At 37.1% G+C, this 16938-nt stretch overlaps 1 long non-coding RNA gene across 1 annotated transcript; it reads right to left on the reverse strand.

The window, feature by feature from the left end:
- Positions 1–3702: 3702 nt before the first annotated feature.
- On the reverse strand, positions 3703–13055 carry LOC132632575 (uncharacterized). Its single transcript, XR_009579433.1, has 3 exons — positions 8316–13055; positions 8081–8239; positions 3703–4161 (listed from the first exon to the last, which is right to left on the reverse strand). It is a non-coding gene; the product is annotated as an uncharacterized LOC132632575 (long non-coding RNA).
- Positions 13056–16938: the final 3883 nt, after the last annotated feature.

The raw sequence follows: 16938 nt of genomic DNA on the forward strand, positions 1-16938 counted from the left end.
TCCGGGCATCCCGCGTCCAGGATGATAAGCCAGCTGACCAGGTGGCAATGAAACATGTTTCCCTTCCCATTCCCCCATGTATCCCTTCCCCCCATCCCATGTTCATATACATATCTTATATACATATACATATTTTATATACATATACATATCTTATATACATATACATATCTTATATACATATGTCATATAAGCATGCAAGAGAGCCCACAGAAAAATCATATAGCCATCGGAGTGACGTAAGGTCGGTGACCTCCGATTACATTATGGAACAATCGTGATCGCTTTGTCTCTCCTTGAAGGAACAAGTATTTTAAGGCGAGACTACCAACGGAGAATAGCGTTAGAAGTAAACATATAATGCAATCATGGGCATCATAGACGTCAACTCATAGGCTTTGGAATCCTTAGGAAATAGTGTCACAGCTAGGAAATAGAAATAAGGTTCAAGAACTAGTTTATCACCCTCAAGTTCACATTGAATCCTTAGCTTAAAAATCTTAGTCATGGAATCATTCTGGTCATATTTGTCATGGGCATATTCTCTTTTCTAACATCGTCGTTATCATTATCGTCATAGAAGTATTCTCGTTAGAGTAGTTATAGTACTTGTCATTTGGTAACGAAATTAGGATCAAAGGTTTTCTTTGGATTCGATCCTCAAAGTAAGTCAAACAGAACTATAAGGAAAATCCGAGAGCAATGGGGCCCACCTCGGGCCGAATGAGGTAGCGTATACGATTTGCATATGTTACATGTCATGGCGTTACTTGTGAGGGTTTTAGGGTAGTCGGGTCCCATTTATGCAAGTTCTAGGGGTTTAGGAGGTTTTTCCAACATTTCACACACTTTCTAGTTCAATTCTACTGAATGAAAAAGGGGAAACTTTAGGTGCGGATTCCGGGAAATAGAGTTGTCCCCGAGGCTCGTACCCAACTTATTACGTTTAAGGCATGCCATAGAAGGAAGGGTGAAGCCTTACATACCTTTTCCGCTTCATACACGTCTCCAAAATCAAGTTTCAAGTTCGCCAAAATCTACAATTTGGTCACAATTACCAAATGTTAATTGTAAGGCTTTAAGATTTCAATCTTAACCAATACTTGCCTACAAAATTTGGGCAGCATCTCCCCTATACATACAACATCCCCGAGATTTAACTCGGCTCAAATATCAACAACCATACCAACAACAATATCAATAATCATCACAAAACACAATATAGCATAACTAGTCTCCTTTCCAACATAGTATAATAGTTTTCATTCCAACTTCACATTTTCAATTCAATACCAACATTCTCATATTCATTTACTAATCAAGGTCACTCCAATACAATTCGGAACATTTCATATCATTTTACAAAATATTCGCAAAATATACAAAATATACAAATTTTCCACCAAACCATAATCCATCCAAAACTTCTAATCTTCAACATACCTATTCATAACATATTTCTACCTTCCAATTTCATCAACCATAATCATAATTCACATCTTAACAACTTCATTTCCATAATATCACAAAATCATTCCAAAGTGACATAATCTTCTACATTCCATATTTCCAACTTCCACCAAATTTATTAAACTTTCATTTCCAATATAAATTTCACCATAACCACAACTAGAATACAACATAAAATTCAACTCATATTATTTATACAACAATACACATATATGTCCACTTACATATATGCACATCCACTTTGTAAACTTCCATATTTCCATAAATTCTACTCATTTCTACATACTACAACATAAACCAACCTTCATAACATAATAAAAAGGGATTAATTCTTACCTTTTTCTACAATCTTCTTCACTTGACCAAGTTGTCAACTTGAAGAAACAAGTGCTCTTTCTTCCAAAAATAATTACACCAAGTTGTAAAGGACCCTTGAATTAGTAGAAATACCACAAGAAAATAATTTTTGGGATAAGATTTCAAAGGTTCAATTTTTTTTCTCCATGGCCGTATGGCCTTTAGTTCTTTTGCTCTTCTTTCTTTGTTTTGTTCTTGTTTTGCAACTTGTGTTATTTTCTTGAATCTTCTAGGCTTTATATGCTAATTATCACATGGGAATTAATTAAAATTCCATGGGCTTGGTCCATTGTTGGCCGGCCACCCCATCTCCTTTGGGCCTTAATTCGTTTTTATTTTTTTGGGCCAACTCGGTTGATCCCGAGTTGGGTCTAGCCCACTGACCTTTCGACCTTAAAACGTCCATATCTCCTTGTACCGATGTCACCTGGGAACCCACGACCTATGGTTGGAAAGCTAATTCAATTATCTACAACTTCTATTTCTTGGTATTTTTCCAAATTCCAAACTTATAATACCGTTTTTGCCCCTAAAAGTCAGATCACCCGAAAACATTTTCTTAAAAATATTCGTTTGGACAACTTCCACTTTGATTTGGCCCAAGGGTCCTTCTTGAGTTGTGTTTAATTTCACATATGTGATTCATATGACTTGTCACATGTTCCAAAAAAAAAAATCTTAACGTGTGGGTCCCACCTCAGCTTACAAATAATTCGACGTTTAAAATTACGGGATATAACAGCATTTTTCTCACATAGGATACTTATTCCATGTTCTAAATGCCATTCATAACATTTTTGTAATCACAAATTATCAATGATCATGGCTCAATGCAAACCTTTACTCAACATTGCTACTATTCACACTTTCATGACCCATTTCTTACATCCTTCTATAATCCAAGTGTTTCAACTCTTCCATACCCTAAATAACATGTAAATGCCATAAAACTTACCTTAGATGTTGTAGGAACAAGCCTTGAGTGGTATTACTCTTCTTGCACCAAAACCCTAGTTTACTTCTCTTGAAATTTCTTAACTTAGATGAAATTTGATGAATTTCATACGCTTGATTCACTTGGATTCTTGATGTTGATATTTGATCTCCTTTGTTTTCTTGTAGATAAAGAGTGGAGAATATTCTAGAGGTTTCTAGAGAGAAGTATCGTGGGAATGAAATGAATTAATGAGCTTAGGTCTCCTTTTTAATGACTTAAAATCTGATCCGAAATGAACAGTAGTTGAAGTGCACAGTGGTCGTAAACCCAGTTTACGGTCCGTATTCTGTGGGCGTATTTAAGCATAACAGAACCAGAAAGGTAGGCTGAGGACATGGTGGTTTACGACTCAGTTTACGGGCCGTACTTCAGTTTACGGTCCGTATTTCAAGTCGTCTTTAACCATTCAAGCATTTGACAGAAAGTTGAAGTTTTGGAAGTTGCAATACGACATGGCAGTTTACAGGTCGTATACCACTTTACGATCCGTATTTCATCGACGAGACCAAAGTAAAAATCTGCAACTTTTCACATTTTCAGAACCTATAAATAGTTGTTGGGCTCATAACCTACCTCTTATTCCCATTGCCTTTGAAATCTTACTTAGGGTCGTCAAACATCGTTCCCTTCTTATTAAAACATCGTATACTCGTCTTCTTCGTTAGTCTATTCATTGTACGTTCACGGGGAAATTTCTGAGGTGTAACAAAAATGCTCCTAACGACCTAGCGGGTCGTTACATGTTCATTTCTTCCATTAGGCAATTGAACTTGTAGATAAAGCCAATTTTGTTTGTTCTTTGTTTCCAGTAGGCAATTGAAGTTGTGATCAACCGCGGTAATAGAGTACCGGTAGCGAAAACAGTGGAAGAGGAAGATCAGAGGCATTGGTAATGAGTTCCAGATCTGAAATCACACACACACAATGTAGCCTCCGGTGATGAGTTGGATAATAAGGCCTGCTCATCACTGATCTCGACGGAGATGCCGGAATCCATGGCTTCTTCTCCTTCTTGTATCTCAGATCTGAGTGTATTCGTCTGGCCAGAATCCATGGCTTCTCCTCCTTCTTGTATCTCAAATCTCAGTGTATTTGAGTGTATTCATCATTTTTTTAGAGTAAATATATGTATTTGGCTGATTATATTTTGGGTGCAAACTGGATGTATTTGATTGTATGTGTTGTTTGAATGATCTATAGACATATGTGTGTATACAATTTTTTCGAGTAAATACAGTGTATCTGAAATTTTGTTGAAATACATTCAAATATAGTCAAATACATTCGCTCTTATGACGACCGGACCTTGCTGATCGGAGCTTGAATACATTCAAATACTGCCAAAACAAAAGGATACATCAGTACATAAATACATTGGCATACACAACACCTTTGTTTATTTAAATAAACGGGAATACAATCATTTTGAATACACATGTATTCAAAGAAATAAGGTTGCATGTATTCAAATACATTTAAATACATGCGACATCAAATAAGGTTGGATACAATCGAATAGTGTATTCAAATACACACAAATACACATGAATTGCCTTAAACTAGCTACGAATGGTAATATACAAACTTGTAGCTATATCACGTTAGAAGCTTGTAAAATATAGCTATTTATGTAACTTACCCAGTAATTATATCAAATGTCATCACCAGTGTCGTGACTCCGCCGCCACCTCTGCCACCACTATTAGCCACTACCACCACAGCAACTAACTTCATCACCAACCATTTCCACCATCATAGCTAACACTGTTGCCAACTACCACCAACACCATGGTCAACCACCACATATTCTTATAATGACCCCTTTGGTCGTTTGGTCGCTATTGCATTTTTGGCCCTTCTGACCCTTTCCCAAGCTTGGTTAGCTCCCTTTTGACCTGAGGGGACCATTGGTACGCTTCCCGAGGTGTTTAGATTTGATTTGGGTGACTTTTTGTGAAATTGCGCTTAAAGCAAAAAAGGGTTGACTTAAAGTTGACTTTTGGGAAAACGGACATTTATTAGAAATCCGTCGATTCCGAGAGGTCCGAATGCTCATTTAGAACTTGTATGTATATTTGGTTTGGTTCCCAATGCACTTAGGTGCATTTCAGGACTTGGGTTGGAAAGTTGAATTTGAGGTATCGGGGGTTGATCGGTCAACAAGACCTTCAACGGGAATTCCGAGGCTACGAGTTCATTCGTATCGTGTTTTATGTATATCGGTATATTTGGTTTGTGTTCGGGAGGTTCTGGGATAGTTTCGAGGGTCGATTTCAAGTTTGGAAGACACTAGAAAAATCTGGTGTCTGGTGATCGCTTTGGCACCAAAGCGGTAGCGCGTACGAAAGAATGGCCTAACTGCTGAAGCGGTAGCGCACTGGCCGAACCGCCAAAGTAGTAGCGCGAAACCGCTGGCCTACCCGCGGAAGCGGCCGACAGAACAGATTTCTTTTTAAAAGGCCCTAAATCTTTCATTCATTGCCCACTCCGAAAATAGAGCTTTTGGGAGCATTTCAGGGCATTTCTTGGGGGAGAATCATTGTGGTAAGTTCTTCCATCTTCATTACCATTCCTTATTCCATTAATTATCATAGGAAAATCTATAAAATGTGCTAGTTTCTTTGAGAACTTGTGGATTAAAAGAGAGTTTTTATGAGTTCTTCTTTCTAGGCTTTTTAATGATGAAATTGATTGGATTTATGTTAGATTATGATGTATCTAAGATTGTTAATCATATATCTTCCATTATTAGTGTTGGATTATTGAATTTAAGAGTTAGGGTTTATACCCAAAATTGGGGGTTTTACTTGGATTTCAAAATTGGATGAATCCTTGAGTTAATTTAGTAATTAGTTGATGGGTTTTGATCACCTAGTGCTTAATTGGATAATTTACCCCCGAATTTCTCGTTTTTCCCTTATGGGCCTCGTTTTCTTAAATTCTAGGGTTGGTTTTGACCCAATTTGAATGATGGGAATATAGGTATCAATCTTAATGATTTCTAATCTAGATTTCAAATTTGACTATACTTTCTTGATCTCGAAGCTCAAAGAAAAGGAAAAGCTAAGGTGTGATTGTTGGTGATATTGTTGCTCGGCCTTCCAGGTAGGTTATGGCTTACCCTTGGTGAGACTTTGTGTATCGAAGCATATATTTAGATGATATTGTCGGAGAAATCATGTAAACCTTCGAGTATGAAATTGGGTTGGATATTGTCTTAGGTTGGGCCCTGTTGCGTGATTAGGGCAAGTCACCCCGTTGTGTTGTGACTTAATTGTTCTATTATGTTGGTTTGATGCCATGTGCTGTTAGTAGATATTGGAACTTGTTGTTCCTTCTTGATTGTGATATTGTAGTATCTTACGGGTTGATGTTGATATGAGGATAGAGTTCTATATGACTTGTGTAGTCTTTCATGATATTGTTGGCGTACCCATGTTGGCACTTGTGACCCTGATATATTATTGGTGTACTTATTGTTGGTACTTGTGATATTGATCTAGTTATTGATGTTGATACATGCATTGCGCGCACTCTCATGATATACCGTTGATATATTATTTGTACTTGATGAAACACTGTGATGAGCTGGGCTCGATTTTTGAATAAGAGTGATGTGAGAGTCGGATACCCGAAGTTAGTCCCGGAATCGTGGATTGAGAGAGTGCATGGACTCCGCACGTCTCCCAGGGTAGTGCCGGTGAGAACCCCCGTGGGAAAAGATTAGGGTCTCGTCTGTCTGTTAGGCAAAGATCCGGGACGAGTGACACTTAGACTTCGAGAGTCACCTTAGGTTGTACTACCGAGACATCGATATTTCTATCCGGAGTGCATGTGTACACAGCATTTGCATGGCATTGCATTGCATACATTATTGCATTGTATTGCATCTCAGCTTACATTGAGATGATTTGATGTTTTTACTTGTGATGTTAGATTTGGATTGGACATATTGAGACTTGGCACATTTGGGATTAGATGCTCTACTTAGGCGATGACATGTACTTGGTTGTGATTATGTTTGACTTATACTTGCTGATTTATCTGTCTATCTTGCTATATTGTCGGAATTATTTTAGCTATACTTAGTCGGCCTATGATACCTACCAGTACTGTGGTTTTGTACTGATTTGCACTTGCTGCATTCTTTTATGAATGCAGAGTACCAGGTTGGGTCTTCCTCCGTCTCCGATGGCTGATAGTCGCCATCAGCTTAGGATCGAGTTTTCAGGGTGAGCACTAGTCGTTCGTCGCCTTGAAGACCCCTTTTATTATTATGTCTTATTTTTCTACTCTGAGACATAGACAGATTGATCTATTATTATTATAATTTCATTTAGATGCTCTTGTATGATTAGACCAGACCTTGGGGGTATCTTTCTTATTTCCACACTATTTTTATTATATAATATTGAGAGACTTACGTAATTATTCTCTTCTGCTTGATTGATTTATTTATTTATGTATTTACTTATCGTTGGGTTGAAGGTTCGCTTACCGAGGTGAGAAAGGTAAGTGCCCGCACGACTTAGTCGAAATGAGTCGTGACAATTCTTCAGCTATCACTACCATCCACCAACCACCTCCACCACTACCAACCGTCATTAATGCGCTAATCACTGTAACACCAACCACCTCCACCATCACAATTATCACCACCACTACAAACCATCTCCACCATCATTCGAACATAAATATTTCATTTTTACCAAATAATGGTTTTATTTTTATTAAATTTATATTTATTTAATATTTAATTACTTTTTTATTTGAATTGTATATTTGCTATGTTTAAAATGAACATTTTATGCACATTCAGACGTTGAAATACAATCAATCTTTATCATTCAGTGTTCAAACCTAAAGACGATGTAGACACATGATTTTTTACCCTCCCAGGACTTTTTCACCGTCTTAGTGTCTAATTTTCCTTTTTAGTCTAATCTTTGACATTTTAACTTTTACTTTTAATTTAGTAGGTTTATTTGTAGGGAAAAAAAGGAACAAAAAATATTCACTAATTCTTAGAGTACAAGTTTTGTGTCTCAAAGAAAGAAAAATACAAAAATAGATTTTTTTTATTCCAGTATTTTTAGTTAATTACTTTTGAGTTTTAACCAGCATAATTATTTAGGTTTTTCTTATTTTTTGTTTAAAAGTAGTTGATTAGTATATTTATCATAGTATTTTTATTTATCCATTTTACGAAAAAGAAAATAAAAAATAGGACAGATCGAGGACAGATGAAGAACTTACAAGGTTGAATAGAGATGGAAACAACACAATGAGCTCAGGAGCACCTCGATTCAGGTCAAATCGAGGAAAGATCCACGACATGAAGAACAAGAACAACAAGATGAGCTCAGGGGCACCTCGATTCAGGTCAAATCGAGCACAGATCCAACACATGAAGAACTAGAACAAGGTTAAATCACTCAGATAACCCAGAAATCCAACAAGAAAACAAAGAGGGTGAGAATGATACACTTACATCGAGTTCAACTTCAACATCAACAACACATCAATGCAAGCTATAGAGGTGTGGATCAAATTAGACGTCTCCGGCAGCTTCATCATTTCCACACCGGCATCGACCAAGAAGATGAAGAATCGAGAATATCAAGTCAACAAATGCATATAGGGCACAACTTTTACTTTCCTAAATCTGTTATAGGATATAAGTCAAATGGGCCTTTTTGTTTTTTCATTATTTGGGATTGGGCCTGATTATGGGCTCAACTCATTTTATTTTGTTTTGGATTTTGCTGAATAAATAAAAAGCCTAATCGGGCATAATTTTAAAAAAAAAAAAAACAAATCAAAAAGAGAAAAACTAATAGTGTATTGCCACTTGCCAAAATTTCATCTTATCCACACCAAAAGGCACATTCCATTTGGGAAGGGAATATTCCATTCTCCTTCCCAAGATATTTTTATTCAAAAGGATATTTTGAGAATTTGACTACAAATATGTATGCTATAAATAGAAAGAAACCAAACCTAGACTAGACAATAATCACACCAATCTCGACACCTAAAATCATACTTATAGATCATATACCCTACACACAATAACCTAGACTAAAGACCTTCACACTATAAGATTCAACAGCAACATCCACGAAAAAGCTTAGCAGCTCCTTCTTCCTTTTAGATTAGGTAGCCGACAATCATACTCATCTTCCTCGCCAATCATCACCAAGGAGCCACCATTAGAGCTTCATCTTTATCATATAATACCACTGAAACCAATCTCCTTTAGCCAGTCAAACACCACCTCTTCATCCCTTTCTACACCAAACTAGCCCGTGGAACTAGGTCTGTGCACAAATTGGTTCAATCCGAATTTCCGAACCGATTCGAAACAATTCGGATAATTCAATTTGGATAATACAATTCGATTTCGATTTACAAATGCAATTATAAAATATTACGATTTAATGGTTCGAATACGATTGGCTTCAATTATCAACCGAACCGACTCGAACAAACCGAATTTATATGCCACTAGTGCTTAATATGACTAATACTCTAATAGTCTAACTATATATATGCTTAATAATTAATACTGAAGTAATATTTATTTAACTTCAGAAAGGGTGCAAATGAATGTCGGCATGCACACCTTGTATCAGATATTCATGGCCTTCTTGTTGGCCTCAAGCTGACTTCCCTTTTGGTCTTTCATCTTTTCAGCGTTCTTCTCACGGGTCATCTTTGCCTTTTGGCCATTGCCTCCACCCCTGGTTTGTTTGTTCTTTGATCTTAGCCTGTACAAATTAAAGTTTTCTGTTTTTGTTTTTTTGAGGATGCAAATTATGCTTGTCTGCTTGCAAGTTGCAAGATGCTGGATTATTAATTTGGTACATGTAATGTGGTGTTGGCGGATTTGTATGCTTGCACAAGTTGTCAAGCTCTTGTTTTTCTATTTATATGCTATTATGCTTACAAGTTTATGATTTTTTCTTGGTTAATGTCTTGGTTATAAGGCTGCAAATTTAGAATCTCGTTATTTTTTGTTATGTTTACTCTAAAACTGAAATGAATTGTTTAAATTTCGAATAAACCGAACAAATCGATTTGTGTAATTGAACCGAAATAATAAAAAACGAATCGAATTGAACCTAGAATGGATCGAGTTTGGTTGAGGATTTTAGAAAGTCGAAATTCAAAATTTCAACTCAATTATGGCCAAAACTGAACCGAACTGATTCGTGCATAGGCCTACGTGGAACCACCAGCCCATAACCCACCTATTTCCATCTCTAAAATAGTAGAAACACCCTTTAAAGATTTAATAATTTAAATGTTCTGACTACCGTAGTCGAAATATATATATTTATTAAATAATTATTTTATTAATGTTTCGACTACTGTAGTCGAGATATATAAATTGTTGTGGTCGTTCATTATTTTACATTGCCCGATTACTGTAGTCGAAAAATATGTTCCAACTAGCCATTTTCTGACTACTTGAAAATGGTCGGTAGAGTGTCGGAAATCCTTATATACCGACTACATTCTGACTACAACGGCTGTCCGAAAACCATGATATTCTAGCAGTGTACATGACTGTTTTGGGCTGGTTTTTGTTGAAGTTTAAAGGGTGTTTCTACATTGTTTGAGATGGAAATAGGTGGGTTATAGGCCGATGGTTCCACGGGCTGCTTTGGTGTAGAAAGGGATGAAGAGGTGGTGTTTGAATGGCTAAAGGAGCTTGGTTTCAGCGGTTTTACATGATAAAGATGAAGCTCTAATGGTGGCTTCTTGGTGATGATTGATGAGAAAGATGAGTATGATTGTCGGCAACCTAATCTAAAAGGAAGATGGAGCTGCTAAGCTTTTTTCGTGGATGTTGCGGATGAATCCTGTAGTGTGAAAGTCTTTAGTCTAGGTTATTATGTGTTGGGTATATGATCTATAAGGATGATTTTAGGTGTAGAGATTAGTGTGATTAATGTCTAGTCTAGGTTAGGTCTCTTTATATTAATATCATACATATTTGTAGTCAAATCTCCAAAATATCTTGGGAAGGAGAATGGAATATTCCCTTCCCAAATGGAATGTGCCTTTTGGTGTGAATAAGATAGAATTTTGCGAAGTGATAATATACTATTGGTTTTCTATTTTTGATTTTCTTTTTCATAAAATGGATAAATAAAAACACTACTATAAATATATTAATCAACTACAAAAATAAGAAAAATCTAAATAATTATACTGATTAAAACTCAAAAGTAATTAACCAAAACTACTAGAATAAAAGAAATCTACTTTTGTAATTTTTCTTTCGTTGAGACACAAAACTTGTACTCTAAAAATTAGTGAATATTTTTTGTCCCTTTTCTTTTCCACAAATAAACCTACTAAATTAAAAATAAAAGTTAAAATGTCAAAGATTAGACTAAAAGGAAAATAGACATTAAGACAGTGAAAAAGTCCTGGGAGGGTTAAAAATCATGTGTCTACATCTACCCCTGAATTCGGCGGAGTCGCCAGAGATGTCACACCCCTTTTTAGGCTCCGCCGGATAAACAAACACATGTTTTTATTTATTAAAAGGGTTTTTCCATTTGAAGTGACAATTTTGAAAAGCGATAATTTATTTACAGAGTCGTTACTTGGAATTGAGTTTTGGTATTCCAAGTCACCTTATTGAATCCCTAATCAAAAGGAAATGAATCTTTATTTTCTGTTCCGTGAAAACAAAAGACCGGGTAAGGAATTTTATTGACCGATTAGAAGATATTAGGCATTTCTCGAGTCCCGTGGTTCTAGCACGGTCGTTTTTATCAACTTAAACTTGGTTATAATTAATTCTCGGATAAAATGTATTTTAATTGTTTATACCTAGGAGTGAGTATGCACACAGAGTCTTCCATTAATTATATATTATTAGAGGGTCAAGGAGTGGGATGGCACACATGACATTTCTTTAATTATATGCATTTAACCGAGAAGCGGGTCCACACACGTGGTCAATACAATTATTATTAGAGGGTCAAGGAGCGGGATGATCCACATGACTCTTCTTTAATTATATGCATTTGATCGAGGAGTGGCTCCACACACACGGCCAACACAATTTAAAACGCGACTAAAGAGTCTAACGTTGGAAGCAATTATTTGTCTCTAAAATTTGAGACTTATTATTAATTAATATTTTTCACTGTTTTGACAATGGGTTTTGAAACATGTTCGCAACCCATCTCGCTTCCTTACAATTGATTTTACCATTCTTTTCTTTTATACTTGACAACGAGACTTGAAATAATTCGCATCTCGTCTCGCTCATCTCACACTAAAAATTAATTAATTGGGCCTTAAACTTACGTATAGGCCCTAACTTATTCTTCTCCGCGTTTTAAATCCACCAACTCAAAGCCATTTCATCTCAACAAATTAACCACGGCTAAATATTTATTAAACAAACAGAAACCAAATGACTTAAAAACTCAACCCTCAAAGGATCGTTCACCAAGCTCGAATAACAGCTAATCAAATGACTAAACATGATATTAAATCCATTCTTTGGCTTAAACACTATCTGTTTCTTTATTCTTCTTTTACTAATGTTTGCCAATGATATCAATATCTTAACTTTAACATTTATAAACAGTGAACTAATACCAAGCAAATTAACACATACGTACAATTTTACTTTCAAAAGCAAGCAAAGAAACCAAAACTCAAAAATCTGATTTTTGTCCCCATACCCAAATAGGCTATGTTAAATCTAAAGCATCCCACAGGCCGAAGATCTAATTTATATCAAAACAAACGATTTTCCAAGCTTTCACATTCATAACACAGCACCCAAAACGAACTTTTGTAATTTAAACATTAACTCCAATCATGCAAAACCTTTAATTAACTAGAAACAATATTTAACACAATGAAAATCCATGGCATAAGTTAGTACTAATCAAAAGGACAACATACATATACAACAATATTGAAACAGTAACTATAGGAAAGAATAGACCTTCATTTTTAGCAAAAATAACGTCTTTACTGTATTCCGCTAAATAAACAGATTTTTTGGTTGACGACGTGGGGTCGGAGAAGGAGGACGAAGGAAATGGCTTGTAGAGCTCACATGGGTGTTTGTACGGAGCTCTGTATTATGCCGTGTGTGTGTGTCGTATGGTGATCTTGAGATAAAATAGTGAGTATATTGTGTACTGTCTTAGGAGGATTGGTGTGTAGTCTTGTCTTTAGGAATTGCGGCTGGTTGTGTCTAGGTATAGGAAATTAGGTATAAGTTTCTATTTATGGTGTTTCTATTTTTATGACCCTTCCCAAAAAGCCCTTGGATATTCTTCCCTAAAATAGAATATGCCATGGATATGAGTAGGGATTAATTTGACATAGGGTAACATACCATTGGTTCTCCAATGTCGTCACGACCCAATTTGGTTAAGTCGTGCGGGCAATTATCTTTTTTACCTCGGTAAGCGAACCAACTTAACGAAAATAAAGATATAAGTAAATAAATAAATCATGCGGAAGAGAATAATCACGTAAGTCTCACAATAAGATATAGAAATAGCGTGGAAATAAGGAAAATACCCCCAGGGTCTGGTCTAAGCCATACAAGAGCATCTAATGGAAACATACAAGTCTGGAATATATTAATACATAAATCCGTCTATGTATTAGAATAGAAATATAAGACATAATGATAAGAGGAGTCTTCAAGGCAGTGAACGACTCGTGCTCACCCTGGAAACTCGATACTATGCTGATGGCGACAATCAGCCACGAGAGATAAAAGCAGACCCAACCTGAAACTCTGCATTCATAAAGGAATGCAGCAAGTGCAGGTCAGTACAAAACCACGGTACTGGTAGGTATCTTCGGCCAACTAAGCATAGCTAACATAATTCAAACAGTAAAGAAGGATAAGCAGATAAATTAGCAAGTATAAGCCAAAACAATCAGAAACGAGTATCTGTCATCACCTAGGTTGAAGCATCTAAACCCAAGTATGTCAAGTCTCAATATATAAACAATCCGAATCAATCAAAACAAGTATAATACCGGATCATCACAATATAAGCCACAATGCAATGCAATGCAATGATGTATGAATACTAATGCAATGCAATGCCATGTACACATGTACTCCAGACGGAAGTCTCGATGTCTCGGTAGCACAACCTAAGGTGACTCGCGAAGTCTAAGTACCACTCGTCTTGGATCTTTGCCCAATAGACAGACGAGACCCGGATCTTTGCCCACGAGGGTTCTCACCAGCACCATCTTGGGGGACCCGCGGAGTCCATGCACTCACTCAATCCACGATTCCGGGACTAACATCAGATATCGGACTCTCACATCCCTCTCATTTAAAAACCGAGCCAAGCTCATCACAATGTTTCACCAAGTACCAACCGTATATCAACAGTATATCATGAAGAATGAGAATGAGTGCAATGCATGTGTCAACATGAATATTCAGCTCAATATCACAAGTACCAATATGGGTACGCCAACAATATATCACTGTCACAAGTACCAAATTGGATACCAACAATACACCTAAGCTGCTCCAGCAGTGCCATGACCGCTACAGCTGTCAAGCCCAAATGGCCTGAACGGCTTCAGCGGCAGGGTGACCGCTCCAGCGGTACCGCTACCGTGGTGCTGGTACCGCCAAAGCGGGCACCAGACACCAGAAATTACACCAAGTTTCACATTGCAATCCGGTTTTATGACTAATTCCCGAGGCCATCTGCTCACATACCACATACATAAACACACATGAAAACACGCTATGAATGCGCTCGTTGTCACGACCCAACCAGTGGGCCATGACGGGTACCCGGAGCTGACTACCGAGCACCACTCATCATGCTAACCATCATATCCAACCTGTACATACGTAATCAACAAGACAATACATATATGTATACATAAGCCCTCACCGCTGTAAAATGATATATAACAATAAACACTAGGGTGATCATAAGACATCTACTACCCACAAATATATATCTACGAGCCTCTAACTAGAGTAATGAACATAAAGACGGGACGGGACCCCTTCATTCCCAACTATATACACAAAAGAATATATCAAAAATTGCACCTCCGGAGTAGGGAAGTGCTCCTGTGCAAGCTGATCTGGCTCCGAAGGATCTGGACCGTCCCCCTGTCTACCTGTGGGCATGAACATAACGTCCAAAAAGAAAAGGACGTCAGTACGAACAATGTACTGAGTGTGTAAAACATACATGATAACATAATAAAGGAATATAGAAAGCATAATAAGGAAAGATCACTGTAACTGCTTGCCGCTTGAGGCGGAATCATGCATGCTAACTTATATCAATAACAACATCATGTCATGTATGCATATGTAAACTTCCCAACCATATAGGTGGGGTGTAATCATCATTAGCTCGCGTCCGGGTAACCATCTCAAGCCGCCCACTAGTGGTGTCTGCCCATGTCGTCTAGACATGGTGTAATCATCGCCATACCTGCCCACTACGCCTATCGTAGTGGTGACTGCCCGGCCATATAGGCGCGGTGTAATTATATATACATATAATATAAGGCATGCATGAGTGCTCAAGTAAAACCTATAACTCTATCGGAGTGACGTAAGGTCGGGAACCTCCGATTACAGTATGGAATAATCATCATCGCTATGCCTCACCTTGGGAGAACTAATATCATGAGGTGAGACAACAACAAGAAACGACATCAATGAAATCATAATATAGGACTATCAAACTCATGAAAGCATCATTATCATAGAACATATCCAATCTCTATCTCATAGGAAACTCTTAATACTCTTTAGCTTTCATCTTTTGGAATGTAAGAAGGTCATGGGAACTACTGGAAAGAAATCACAATATATAAGAATCATGCCTTTGAAGGAAGGGCTAGCCTTTCATACCTTTATATCTTTTTAACTCTATTGCCTACTTGCTTGCCTTTCGAGCTCGCGATTCTACCTTCAAGGAAATTTGTACTAAGATTAGACATCCGGAAACATACTTAAGCTTAAGCTAGAGTAACTAAGAGTAATTGAAAATTTGGCGATATTTCCTTTGTCTTGACAACTTCTTCCATAAAATAAGATAGCCCTCAAACATCAATAAGAACACCCATGATAACATAATCAATAAATTCTTCAAGTTAAACATTGTTTACTTCTTAAATCAACCTTCAAATCAACCATAACCATACCTATAATACAACTTCATATTCATTCTCATATAATACTCCTTTAACACTATTTGTATTATTCACCACAAGATTGTACTCATAACACGTCAAGAACTATTATTCAAGTTAAGTCATCATTCAAGAATATCACTATTTCCATATTTGCACTTTATATCCTCCTCCCTTCCATAATATAAGTATTTTTACCTCTCAATACTCTTAATAACACGAATTGAACATAAATATTACCTTTGATGATGTAGGAATGAACTTTGGATATAAATACTTCACTTGGAGAAAACCCCACTTCAACACAAAAGAGATTCTTGGTTTCACAAACCCTAAAGAGTATCCTTGCACTTGATTCTACTAATTCTTGGTGCTTACTCCTTGATTTCCCTTGGATATATGATAATATGATGAGAGAATTTTTCTAGAACCTTCAAGACTTAGAGAGACTGAAATTCGAAAATTTGGAGCTCAACTCGTCTATTTGTAGCTAAAACTGGAAAGTTCCAGAGAAGCGGTTCAACGAGCGTGTCGACGACCCGTCGACGTGTCGACAGTCTGTCGACTTGATTCGTCGATGTACACCTGAGAATCTCTGATTGCAGAAGCATGTTGACGGTCGAGTCGACGGTCCCGTCAAAGTGTCGACGATCCGTCGACTAGACCCGTCGATTTGCGCCTGCAGATCTCAGTATGCAGAAACATGTTGACGGTGTGCAGTGACGATCCGTCGACATGTCAACGGCCCGTCGGCACTGAATGGTGTCTGCAGATTTTCCTGAATCCGTTCAGTTTGCGTCAATTCGATTTGTTCAACTTCTGACCCCGTAAATCACCAGGGATACCTGCTGGTACACTGTGTTCGATGTTCTCTACCTTGACTTTCTCCAACAAGTGTTCTTCTCTTTTTCCTCAAACAT

Source organism: Lycium barbarum, chromosome 1 (genome assembly GCF_019175385.1).
Source record: "Lycium barbarum isolate Lr01 chromosome 1, ASM1917538v2, whole genome shotgun sequence".
Lineage (NCBI taxonomy): Eukaryota > Viridiplantae > Streptophyta > Magnoliopsida > Solanales > Solanaceae > Lycium > Lycium barbarum.